This window comes from Chanos chanos, chromosome 6, assembly GCF_902362185.1.
Source record: "Chanos chanos chromosome 6, fChaCha1.1, whole genome shotgun sequence".
In the NCBI taxonomy this organism is placed as follows: Eukaryota; Metazoa; Chordata; class Actinopteri; order Gonorynchiformes; family Chanidae; genus Chanos; species Chanos chanos.
The window spans coordinates 22622297-22634995 of record NC_044500.1 but is presented as its reverse complement, the minus strand read 5'-3'; the positions used below and the strand labels follow the sequence as shown (position 1 = coordinate 22634995).

Genomic DNA, 12699 nt, shown 5'->3' with positions numbered 1-12699 from the left:
TATCTTTTGTCTAACATGATGATTGCCATTTGAAGTCATGCCATTTTCGTTCTAGAGGCCTGGACATGTTGCAATTTCCTGTTCTGCCATTGTATTTGACGGCAAAGTTGCCAAACAGGAAGTGAGGTCTTAACTCTGTGACAATTTGATGTATGTAAACCAGTCTTGGTACATGGACTCGAGACCCCATTCTGAGGACGCACAAAAAATTCTGCGTCATTTGACCACTGGGGGGGTGCTGTAATCATCAAACATGCGTTTTGGCTAATAACTGTTGATGTGTTTGCCTTGAATAACTGATTCACATGTCTGTTGATAGACTGAGTCCTAAGGATGTGCAAAAATTTGAGCCCCTCTGGGGGTGTCCCTACAATAAGTAAAAACATCTTTTTGCCTTCATAAATGTTGAGGTGTTTCTTTGAACAAAAGTGATTCTAGCGTCAGATCAGGGTGCCATAAAACTTGCTATCAGTGCTTAAAGCCACGCTTTTAACATGATCAGATCAATTTGCCATGTCACCTGTGCCATGCTGGGCTGCTTGGCCCCCCACATTGCCGCTTGCAACAATATTTCGGGGCAAAGCAGCAAAGCTGCATAGGCCACCCATTGTGTTCCACCTTTTCTTCTTCCTCCTCTTTTTCATCTTCTTTTTCTGCTGCCATTGGAGAGTATGGCAGCCCCTTAAACCGTATCGTAAAATGTTGTGAAATTTGGCACACTAATTGGGGACAGCTTCCTGATTCTTATCACCAAGTTTCTTGTCCGCACTTCGAACGCTCTAGTGCCACCAACGGTTTCAAATTTGGAGGTGCATTTACACACGCAACTTTTGAACCATGTGTCCGATTTTCAATAATGATGTATCATTGTATTCATTGGATGAAGCTAAGTTCACACACCCCATGGCCGTCAATTTGTGCAATATTGGATTTTCTGCCATTTTGGATTTTACAAAACGTTTCACCAGTTTTCAACACGCCCAAAATTTGTACAATCTTCCCCAAATATTACACAGATGATCTTCAGACCAAGCTTCAACAAAAGTTATTTTTTGCTTTTTGATTTACGAAGTCTTTCGTACTGGAAGCGAGCTCATATTTCAGCAACAATTCAATGTATTAACATGAAACTTGGTGTACTGACTTAAGACCCGCCTAAATTGCCCCATTTTACCACTCAGGGGTGCTATAATAAGAAAAACAGGTTTTTGCTCATTATTCTTCATATTCTTGGTCTAAAATCATGATTCTTATTTCAAATCATTCCTTTGTTGAGCCTGAGGCCTGACCATGTCGCCATTTCCTGTTCTGCGTATCGTATTCAACAGCAAAGTCGCAAAACAGGAAGTGAGGTCATAACTCAGCCACGGTTTGATCTATCAAAACTAAATTTGGCAATGGACTTATGACCCCATTCTAAGGCAGCACAAAAATTTTGTTGCATATAACCACTGGGGGGTGCTGCAATAAGCAAAAATGCATTTGGGCCAATTACTGTTGATGTGTTTACCTTAAATAAGTGATCCACACGGCTGGTGATACTGTGGTGGTCCAAGGCTAGAGATCTATAGCAACTTTGCATCTAATCCTTGTGGCCGCCATATTGCATTATATCGAAATGTTTACAAAATTTTCACAGGCAACAAATGTTGCCCAATCTTCCCCAAACTTGGCGCAGAAGATCTTTAGACAAAGCCTCACAAAAGTTATCAAATAGATTTTTTATTTTCAAAACCGGTTGTCCATCACCATGAAACAAATTTGGCAGTGAAGCCGCCAAACAGGAGGTGAGGGCATATCTAAGCAAGACTTTAATGTGTTGATGCCAAACTTAGTGTATGGACTCAGGACCCCTTCCTGAGGAGGTGCCAAAAAGTCTGTGTCATTTGACCACTGGGGGACACTGCAACAATCAAAAATAACTTTTTGCCTCTTAACCCTCTGGAGTCTGGGGCCTGTCAGCCACTTTTTAGGTAGTTTGACATGCGTTGACAATTTTATATATTTCACCTATCTAAGAACCATTGATCCCAAAGTGCTACATATGCTTATAGTCAGCACATACTCAGCACCAATAATCTGAGAGCAGCAAGAATTTCATTAATCTATTTTTTGTTTAAATCAACTTTAAACATACACTTTTCAAAAACGTGCTTTTGGAGTTGCTGAGAACTTGCAAAAAAAAAAACATACAAAAAAATCATTCAGAATAAAAGCATTCAGAAATTTCATGTGGTTTGACTACTAAGACTTTGGAGTGACACTATATTTTTCAAATAAGGTTAATAGGGAAGAAGTTATTTTTGATTGTTGCCCCCCCCTGCCCCCACCCCGTAGTAGTCAAATGACACAATTTTTTTGGCACATCCTCAGGAGTCCACTTACCAAGTTTGGTGTTGGTATAACACAGCACTGCTGGGATATGTCCTCACTTCCTGTTTTGGGGCCTTCACCATTGATTTGCTCGCTGTAATGGGTGGATAGTTTGTGAGGCTTGGTCTGAAGATCGTGAGGCTTGGTCTGAAGATCATCTGTGCCAATTTTGGCGAGGATTGGGCAAAACTTGCGGCCTCTGAATATTTTTTAAACATTTCCATAAAATCCAACAAGGCGGGTGCATCAGTAAGGCTGACATGGCAAGTTGCCATGTGTAGGCCTTGGGACCTCCCAAAGAATCTCGAGACATGTGAATTAGCTATTTCAGGCAAACACATCAATAATTATTAGTCAAAAGATATTTTTGCTTATTGCAGCGCCCTCCAGGGGTCGAATGCTGCAATTTTTTTGTGCTTCCTCAGAATGGTGTACCGGGTCTATGTACCAAGTCTGGGTTTGAATACATTTGCAGAACAGGAAATGGTGACATGTCCAGACCTCAGCATCAAAAAAGGCATCTCTTGAAATAATAATCATGATTTTAGTCCAAACATTTGAAGAGTAATGAGCAAAAACATGTTTTTTCTTATTACAGCGCCCCCAAGTAGTAAAATACGGCAATATTTTTTGGACGCCCTTTGGGAGCTGTCTTGAGTCATTACACCAAGTTTGGTGTCAGTACATTAAAGCGTTATTGAAATATGATGTCATGTCCATTTTGGCAACTTCACTGCCAAATTTGATTGGCTTCGACAGACTAACGGATTAACAAATAAAAAAAAAAAGAAAAGAAATAAGTTGATGGCATGGCATGCGTTCAACTCGGCTTGATCCAAGGAATCCAATGATCCCTCATGTATGAAAATCGGGCACATGGTTCAGAAGTTACGTGTGTAAATGCACCTCCAAATTTGAACTGTTAGTGGCGCTAGAGCACTCAAGATACAGGCATGAAACTTGGTGAAAAGGATCAGGGTACTGTGCCCAAGGAGCGTGCCAAATTTCACAATTTTTTACCAAACGGTTCTAGGGGCTGCCTTAGACTTCAATGGCAAAAGAAGAAGAAAAAGGAAAAGAAGAAGATGGAGAAAAGGTAAAAACACTACGGGGCCTGCGCAGCTTCGCTTCTTGGCCCCCAATAATACGGAAAGTTAGAAACACTTATGGTGCCTATGCAGCTTTCGCTGCTTGGCCCCCAAATCCAGGTATTGTTATGGAACAATTGTGATGCTCTACCAACAAAACTGGTTAGCTTACCTTGTCTGTGGATCATATCTGAGCATGTTGTTTTCAGCATTATGCATTCTCCACACAGCTTCCTGTAAAAAGCAAAATTAGTACAAGGGCTAAATTCAATCACATTAAGAGACAAAGCAGATAAAGAAATGTGAACACAACAGAATGTACGGCATTGAAAAACAAAAACCACCAGGCTACAGAAATAAACTTACTGAAGCAGAGTTATTTCCCACTCGTTTTATCTTTCTGGAGCAGACTCCTCTTGCACCTCTTTGAGCTCTCTGATATCTGATTCCATCCTGTCCAACCACCGAATAACATTCTTCATGAACTTTCTCTGCTGTTCAGACATCTTCTTAAAAAAAGGCATTGTTTGTTTTCGTTCGGACTCAGCGTTGGAATAATTTGATATTCCTGGTGCACAGGAGTAACCTCCTCACTCCGCTGTCCGTTACAAAACTCAAATATTCTTTGGCAAGCCATCTTCAAAATGTACACTTTCAACAGGATACGGTGTACAACTTCTGTAATTATTCTATAACTTGCTTCTCCTACATACAGGTAAGCCCCTTCCCCAAAGCAAATTTCATGCTGTAGCTGTAAGTAATGCTATTGGTTACTTTCACACTACGCCATGCATGCACACAAAACTGACTGGACAGGACTCAACTTTGGATTCTGAGCGGGTGGTTTGAAAATGGGGGCTCGTCTTTGTACATTCCACACAAACAACGACAAACTTTTATGGTATTTTGGGTGTCCAGATGTCCCGCTTTGTGTCCACATCCCATGTATTGAGACAATGTCCCACATTTTCATTGGACATTTGGTTTTTTTTTGTCAGAAATAAGAATGCATACATGCGTTCTTTTACTCGCCTGACACATGAGCCGCTTATGCTATCGCTGCATAATTTTTACACTATTTAATAGCGCTACATCAAAAGCAGCAACCTGGCTCATACAAATGCAACATAGCCAAGCTTTTCTAAAAGCAGCGAAGACGGTCATCAATCAAACTGTACAGCTGTGGGGTGGGTGAACTCTTGTAATATGTCACAAAAACCAAGCTTACACAAATTTTGCAGATATGAAGGTGAAAGCTACCAGAGGTGACATCATGGCCACAAAGAAAAGAAAATGTTCTTTTATCCGTTCTGAGCATGCTATTCATCCAGTAGAGATTTTGGTTTGATATAAAGATTTGCATTGAAATTGTTTTATTTTATATAATATTATATTTTGTGCCTTATTTATGTTGTAGTTGGATCTGGTCAGAAAACTTGAGCTGCATGATGCCTTCTTTGCTTAAGGACAGGACAGTCTTTGATGGGCAATTCATGTTGGATGCCTATCAATAAAGCCATATTATGTTGCAAAATTGTGTGCCTTTGGGATGACAGACAGCACTGTGCTCATAATATCTTTCATGTAGGAGAAGCTGTAGCCTGTATCTTTTATGTACTAACTAGTGTGCTGTGCAATTGATTAAAGGACAAAGTATAGGTGTTTATAAACTCACTCACTCATTACCTAAGCCATTTATCCTGATTAAGGTTGCGGGGGGTGCTGGAGCCTATCCCAGCGCTCATAGGGCAAAATGCAAGGAAATACCCTGGACACACACACCTAGGAGAAATTTAGTGTCTCCAATTCACCTAACCTGAATGTCTTTAGAAACTGGAGCTCCCAGGGGAAACCCACACAGACACAGGGAGAACATGCAAACTCCACACAGAAAGAACCCTGGCCGCCTAGCTGGGAATTGAACCCGAGACCTTCTTGCTGTGAGGCGACAGCGCTACCCACTGTGCCACCCTGGTTATAAACTGAAAGGCAGAATACAAATGTCTCTTATTCAGTTAGATAGACATTATATTACAGTTTTAGGTTACCCCTTAGTGTTGGTAACATGTCCCATGTTGTCCCACACAAACTTACTACTCCCACATTTGGTCTGTTTGCATCTTCTTACACTATACTTTGACCCCAAGTAAAGGACAGTTGCATAGCCATCAGATATGTAATTAATGAGCCTTTCATTTATACTTTTTTATACTTCGTTTTCAGTGTGTTTTTGTATGCTGCATTCGAAGAGTCCATCTTAAATTAGTTGTACGACAGTGCAATTACATTAAATACGATATACTTTATTAGTCCCGAGGGAAATTCAAAGGCTATGGGCCTACCACTGTTGTATTATACACCATGCAACACCTAACGAATTTGCGTGGTTATCAAAATATAGGCTATATATTACATACAGTCTATCCAATAGAAAATTACAGCAAGGAAGGGAGGCAGGCTTCAGTACCCAGCCCCACCCAGACCACTGACTGGTATTAGCATTTGAAAGACCAAGCCATCAGCTAACGACTGTCGTCAGGCGGATTCCTGAAAATCCTTTGGCCAGCTGAATATCAGCCAGAGCCCTGGCCACCACAAACACTTTGGACAGGAATCAGTCACTTAGTAATTCCTGCGCTTCTTTCTTCATTGATTTTTTTTTTTGTGAACTTTTATGTTGACATCTCTAAAACTCAATGAAAATGTCACTTAGTTACTTTTCTTCCCCTACATGCCTCCTCTATCTGTCCACCTCAAGTAAACCCAGATAAATGAAGTCCTTGTCAACCATCAGCTGGTTTGAATCTACCTAATGTGGACTTCATCAGCTGTAATTTCAATCTGTTGAGATTTCTCTTCAGCTTCACTCTGTGTTTTGGCATGTCTGCAGCTTTGTTCTGTGTTTTTAGCAATACATTATCTGGGCCACCTCTCAAGATTGTTGCAGACTAAAGTGTAAGCATCAGTAAATACCTGAAGGAGGAGATGACAGGCATTGGATTCCATTCTTCTGTGACCAGACGAACATGTGATGTTATTGTTGTTGTATCTCTATTGTTATAGTTAATAGTTATGTCTTGTGAAAATGTCCAATATTTTTCTTCTGTTTATATTTGAGGGGGTGACGGTGAGTTTATCTGTCGCTCCGTTGGTGTCCTTTCTAACATTTTTGTTCTGTTAGGTTATTTAGTGTTGCCTTAACAGATAGTGGCATTTTGTTTCTTAGTTTCGCCTGGCCCACTCCTGAAGGCTATTTTTGTTTACTTCCAGTTTCTTTCTGTTCAGTGAATTAATTGATACGATTTTGCATAACATTATTTGCTATGGTCTGGTGAGTTGAGAACAGAACAGGGGATTCCATCCACACAGGTTTGTGCCATAGACTCAACCCTCAAACCAACGGGCTACAAATTTTGATTAATGTTACCTGCTTTCATTGTTGTGTCTAAAAAGTAACATGTTTTTGGACATCTTTTTTCTTTTCTCTGCAGTTTTCTTTTTCTGTTGTGGTGATGGTCACAGATTTCAGAGTTTCCTCCTATTTCTTTCTTTAGCCAACAAACAACATATTATAATAGCCAACAAGAAAAAAACAGATACATTCTGGACAGCCTGACTGAGCTACAGCAGATGTGTAGAACGAGCGCTGCTTCTGGCCATTATAAGTATTGTATGCAGGGACTTGGAAAAGTTTTGGTCTACCTGTTCAAAGTATTAGTCACTGTAGACGATATCAGTGAAATTAAACTGCTTATACACTATTTTGTATTAGAAATATGCAGTATTTAATCCAATTAAATATTGCATGTTTGTTTGTTTGGCACCTCATGATGGCAGTGAGACATAGGGCCACTCAACTTTGCAAACAGTGGAGAACAATGTGTTCTTTTATGCTACACTAGTACTCTACCAGGGACACCAACCATATATCAAACTTCAGCACTAATGTCATGGCCTGCAAACATTACATGGCAGAAAAGGAAACAACCCATCTGGACTCAACAATGTAGTTTCATTGAACTAAAATGACAGGTTTATCCATCCTTGCAATTCAGTGAATCCCGATGTAAGTCATTTCAAAAAGATTTGTGAATTGGTTAATAAATTACATCACAGTAGGTGTCATAAATTCTTGCACACTGGCTGATGTCAGACTTCAGGTCAATTATTAATTACAGAGACAAAGATTGTACCCAGCTATAGTAGAAAAAAACAAACTGAAATTGTATGATATTCCATGGGGACTTCAACACAATAAATGTCTTGGACTGCATCAGAAAGGCTGTTAGTCAGCCTTGGAGTGGGGGGGCATTTTGTAAGGATGGTTATGATGCTGACAGATAAACTTTAAGAAGAAACACAATTTTTATCTTGGATCAGAGATTTTTTCTCACTGGTCAAGTTGCAAGACAATCAAAACATGTCCAAAAGGAAATCACAGCTTTATTAATGGCTTTGTCATTGTAGGTTTTCCTGGACTGCAGCCAGAACTTCATAGCCTGGCATCTGCTATTCTGGTTCTTATTTATGTTACCACATTATGTGGCAATGCAGTATTTTTTGCATTATTTGCAAAGGAACAAAGCATTAGGAAACCAATGAACTTCATACTCTTAAATCTTTCTGTGTCTGATGTGTTATTCAGTACAACTACATTGCCAAAGATCATTGCCAGGTATTGGTTTCAAGATAGAAATGTTTCCTTCTTAGGTTGCTTTATTCAGATGTACTTTGTGCACTATTTTGGCTCAGTTAATTCCTTTGTTCTGGGAATTATGGCTTTTGATAGATACGTGGCTATATGCCACCCACTTAGATATGCCATGCTTGTTAAAAATTCAACAATTCTTGTACTTTGTGTCATTGCCTGGGTGATTTCCAATCATGGCCCATTGATGATGGTAATAAGAGCCTATCCTCTTCCTTATTGTGATTCTAACATCATTGAGCAGTGCTACTGTGACCACATAGCAATCACAAGGCTTGCATGCACCGACAGAGCTCCATATGGATTTTCCAGCATTTATTTCTGCAATGGTGGTATTGCTTGGACCTCTTAGTTTTATTGTGTTCTCTTATGCTGCCATCATTATCACTGTGATGAATATCTCAAGTACTCAGGGGCGTCTTAAAACTCTTTCCACATGCAGTGCTCAGCTCATTATAATTGCTTTATACTATCTCCCTAGATGTTTTGTTTATTTGTCTAGCAATATTGGTATAACATTCAGCACTGATTTTCGAATTTTGATCATTATGATGTATAGCATGTTACCTCCTATGATTAATCCAATCATTTATTGTTTAAGGACAAAAGAAGTAAAGGCAGTTTTGATCAAAACATTTATCAGGTCAACAGAGCCACAAAAAGCTAATGTGTCTTCAGTGTACAACAAATGAATATTAACATAAAAATCTGAATGATTAAAGTAAAGAACAGTATCTCTTCAAATGATCTTTTGGATTGTGCATAGCATAGACAGATAGAACTTAACATTTTGGTATATAGAATTTTTGATGTCGCTGGCTACAAATATGAATACTCTGTGTATGTGTTTATATACTATGTGCTGTGAATCCTGACAGCAAAAAAATGCTTATTTACAGAACTGCAGTCCAGAACATCTTTTTCTGAATCAAAGTAATGACGATGTGTCCAGAAAACTATTTATTTTTATTGACACAGAGAAATCCAAACATAAATCTTGATAAAAATGGAGGTAGATATTGACCTGTGCAGACCTGTGTGTGACATTTAATACACACTGTTCAGTGTGGAGAATCTCATATCAGAAGTGGTAAGAAAATGAATCATATGTTTTATATAATCTGCATATGTTTACCAGTGTAATATATTGTGAAACCACATTACAGTGATTACAGTGATTACAAGTATGATAGAATGTTTAGAGAAATTATGTAGAAAAAATGTAAATCATTTTATCGTTATATCATTATGGATAAGTCTTGGGAGCTTCCTCATACTTAGAGATTTTTATGTCAGTCTTAAATTGTCCACAGAGCACACCCTCAATCAAATGTCAACATAACAACATGTAAATTTACGGAAAAATTCAAATCAAATTCAAAAATGTTTTTCAAAAACTAATTTCACTGTGGTATAAGTAATATTCCTGTTATATCTCCTAAATTTCAGGACCAGTCTTAGTGCTTTGGCTGGTCTAGCTAGTTAGGCAACAGATCTGTAAGGCAGACCTGGAATATAGAACTGAATTTAGCAAATATGAAATATTTATTTCATTAAAATAAATTATTTAATGATTTAGTGTTAAAACACACACACATACACTATACGACGGTTCATCCTCTACCAGAGGCTTGGAAACTTGAGGGTCCTGCACAGTATCTTAGTTTTTCCTAGGACTGCACTCTTCTGGACAGAGATCTCGGATGTTCTTCCTGGGATCTGCTGGAGCCACTGTCCCAGTTTGGGGGTCACAGCTCCGAGTGTTCCAATTACCATGGGGACCACTGTTACTATTCACCTTCCACATCTTTTCTAGCTCTTCTTTCAGCCCTTGGTATTTCTCGAAGTTTCTCGTGTTCTTTCTTCCTGATGTTGCTGTCGCTTGGGACTGCTATGTCTGTCGCTATGGCTTTCTTCTTCTGCTTGTCCAACACTACTATGTCCGGTTAATAGCCAAAACCAGCTTGTCAGTCTATATCTGGAAGTCCCACTGGATCTTAGCCCTGTTGTTCTGCACCACCTTTGGGGTGTTTCCTATTTTGCCCTTATGGCTTTCAGTTCATTCTCGGCACTGTTTCTGTATACAATGCCAGCCACTTGGTTATGGTGTTCCTTGTACGCCCTGCCTGCTAGTGTCTTACACCCTGCTGTTATGTGCTGGATTGTCTCAGGGGCGTCTTTGCACAGCCTGTACCTGGGGTCCTATGGTAGACCTCGGCCTCTATTGATCTTCAGGCCCTGTTCCTGTGCTGCCATGATCAGTGCCTCTGTGCTGTCCCTCAATCCAGCATTGTCCAGCCACTGGTAGGATTTTTCAATGTTAGTCACTTCCTCTATTTGACGGTGGTACATGCCATGCTGGAGCTTGTCCTTCCATGATGGTTCCTGCTCCTGTTGTTCTTCCCTCAGTGGTTTCTGCTGCCTGAGGTGTTCACTAAGCACTTTATCACTTGGGACAGTGTGCTTTGCCAACTCGCGGTGAACTTGGAAATATGACAAACTTAGCATTGCTGCAAAAATCAGGACATTCTAAAACACTTAACATGGCTTAATGATCCAAAACTGCGATCAATCATTACCAAATGTCAGACAAATTTGGTGATCATTGATCGCGGTTTTGGGACATTAATCCATTTAAGCTTTTTCCTTATAATGGGCATCAATGGAGAGGAAAACGCTTAACGTGAGATAACATCCCAGAATTCTCCTAGGATTTCAGTTTTGTTTTTCTGACAGGAGGAAGTGTTTCTGCAAGAGATGTCCGAGAGAAATTGTAATCCCTGAAGATGTTCTTGCTAACAGTAAAGAGTCCAACTTGCAATGATGGTTTTCAGTCAGAATCACTGAAAACACAGTGGTCTCCCAAACTCTTTCAGACAAGCCCAGTTCTGCCAGTGGGAAATATTTGGTGCCCAGTATCTTCAGGCATAAAACATGGCATCATATAGCTTTGTCTAGGTTAAAAGATTGGCAGATGATGAAATCTCCTGACAGAGGTGCAATGAATGTGTTGGTGTTCTCTTTTGTTTTTCTTTATCTCCCAGAATCCAATTTCACTACTAATTTCACCAAATACTTATCACATGTCTTTGCACATATTCCTGGTGGCATTTAACATCAAAGTGCCACACTGATGGAGAATGCAGACCTGAAATGTTGATTTTATATAGCAGAATGTAGAAAAAATTGGTTTCTGACAGCAGTGTTAGAAAAGCTGGCCACTGACAAAGTTCAGATTACAGATTTTCTGGCAGCATATGAAAAGAAACTGGCACTGGGGAAATCAAGTTCAAATTTATTGTTTAGCGCTTTTTAAAATCAAAAATTGTCTCAAAGCAGTTTTACAGTGATCCATGCAAGCCCAACGCAACAGTGGCAAGGAAAAAGTCTCTAATAAAGTGAATAGGAGGAAGAAACCTTGGGAGGAACCAAGACTCAACAGGGGGAGCCCACCTTCCCCTGGCCAGCACATAGAATAGACAACTTACAGGCCAGGATAAATACAGTCAGTTATCTATACAATTATTTACAGTATATGATTTGTTCACAGAACAAAAGAGTTAATACAGAAGGCTCTAGGAGTTCTAAGTGGTCCATTTGTAGATTAATTTATTTATAACCAAGCAGTGTTCATATCAGTAAGTTTGCCTTTGAGACCAACTGTATAGTGACTGAGAATGATTAGCTTTGCTATAGCTAAAACTGAGATTTTGCTGAGGCTATAAAGTACAGGTTGAGTCAGCATCAAAGGTGGGCTGCTGGCACCGAACAGGGGCCTGCAAAAATCACCCCTTACTCTGCAGCTCATGACAGAGATCTTTTCACAAAGATCACACAGTGCAGGATTTAGTTCCTACCACAGAATGGTCAAACATTCTCACTCTTTCCCTCACAGGTTAGGCCTTGTATCCCCACTTTGAACGGGGTAAAAAAGAAACAATCCTCATCTGGGCTGCCCTAGCTGCCACTCACAGCGGAGTGATCAATAGAGTCTGGGTCAGTGTGACAGCAAATGGCCGTAGCTCAGTAAGCATGAAGGTACTGGCAGCAGCCAGACGTCCTTAACAAGGACCAGAGGACTTTGTCACCATGGATTATTCCCTTAGGGAACTCCCATACCCTTCTGAGAAGTGGATGAACTAGCAAGTGTCTTCAACTCTCAGAAACATTGATGGAGCAGATGAAACCCACAAAAGAAACAGCTAAAGCTCACCAATTCTCCAGCAGCAAACTCTGGAGAATGCAGAAGCCTTATCCAGGCATCATGGCCCTCTCCCAGTGGAAGCTGCATTCTAGCTATGATTTTCACTGGAGTGAAGATCTACGGCTACCTAGTAGAGTCTCTGCTGGGTTCAGGAAGCAGTATTGCCCTTGTCTGTACCCCAGTCTTCCCTCTAAACAATTGGCTCTCTCACCCTAAATAGAAAAAATGTGAAACTCATCTTTTGCTGGTAAACAGGGTGGAATTGAACTTGCAGCATGGCAAGTGGAGCATCTTGGTTAGACTTGTGAATGTCCTTCTGGTCTCTC

General features: G+C 40.0%; 1 pseudogene; it reads left to right on the top strand.

Moving 5' to 3' along the window:
* The first annotated feature begins 8284 nt into the window (after nucleotides 1-8284).
* On the top strand, nucleotides 8285-12019 carry LOC115815208 (olfactory receptor 2AT4-like; annotated as a pseudogene).
* The last annotated feature ends 680 nt before the right edge of the window (nucleotides 12020-12699 follow it).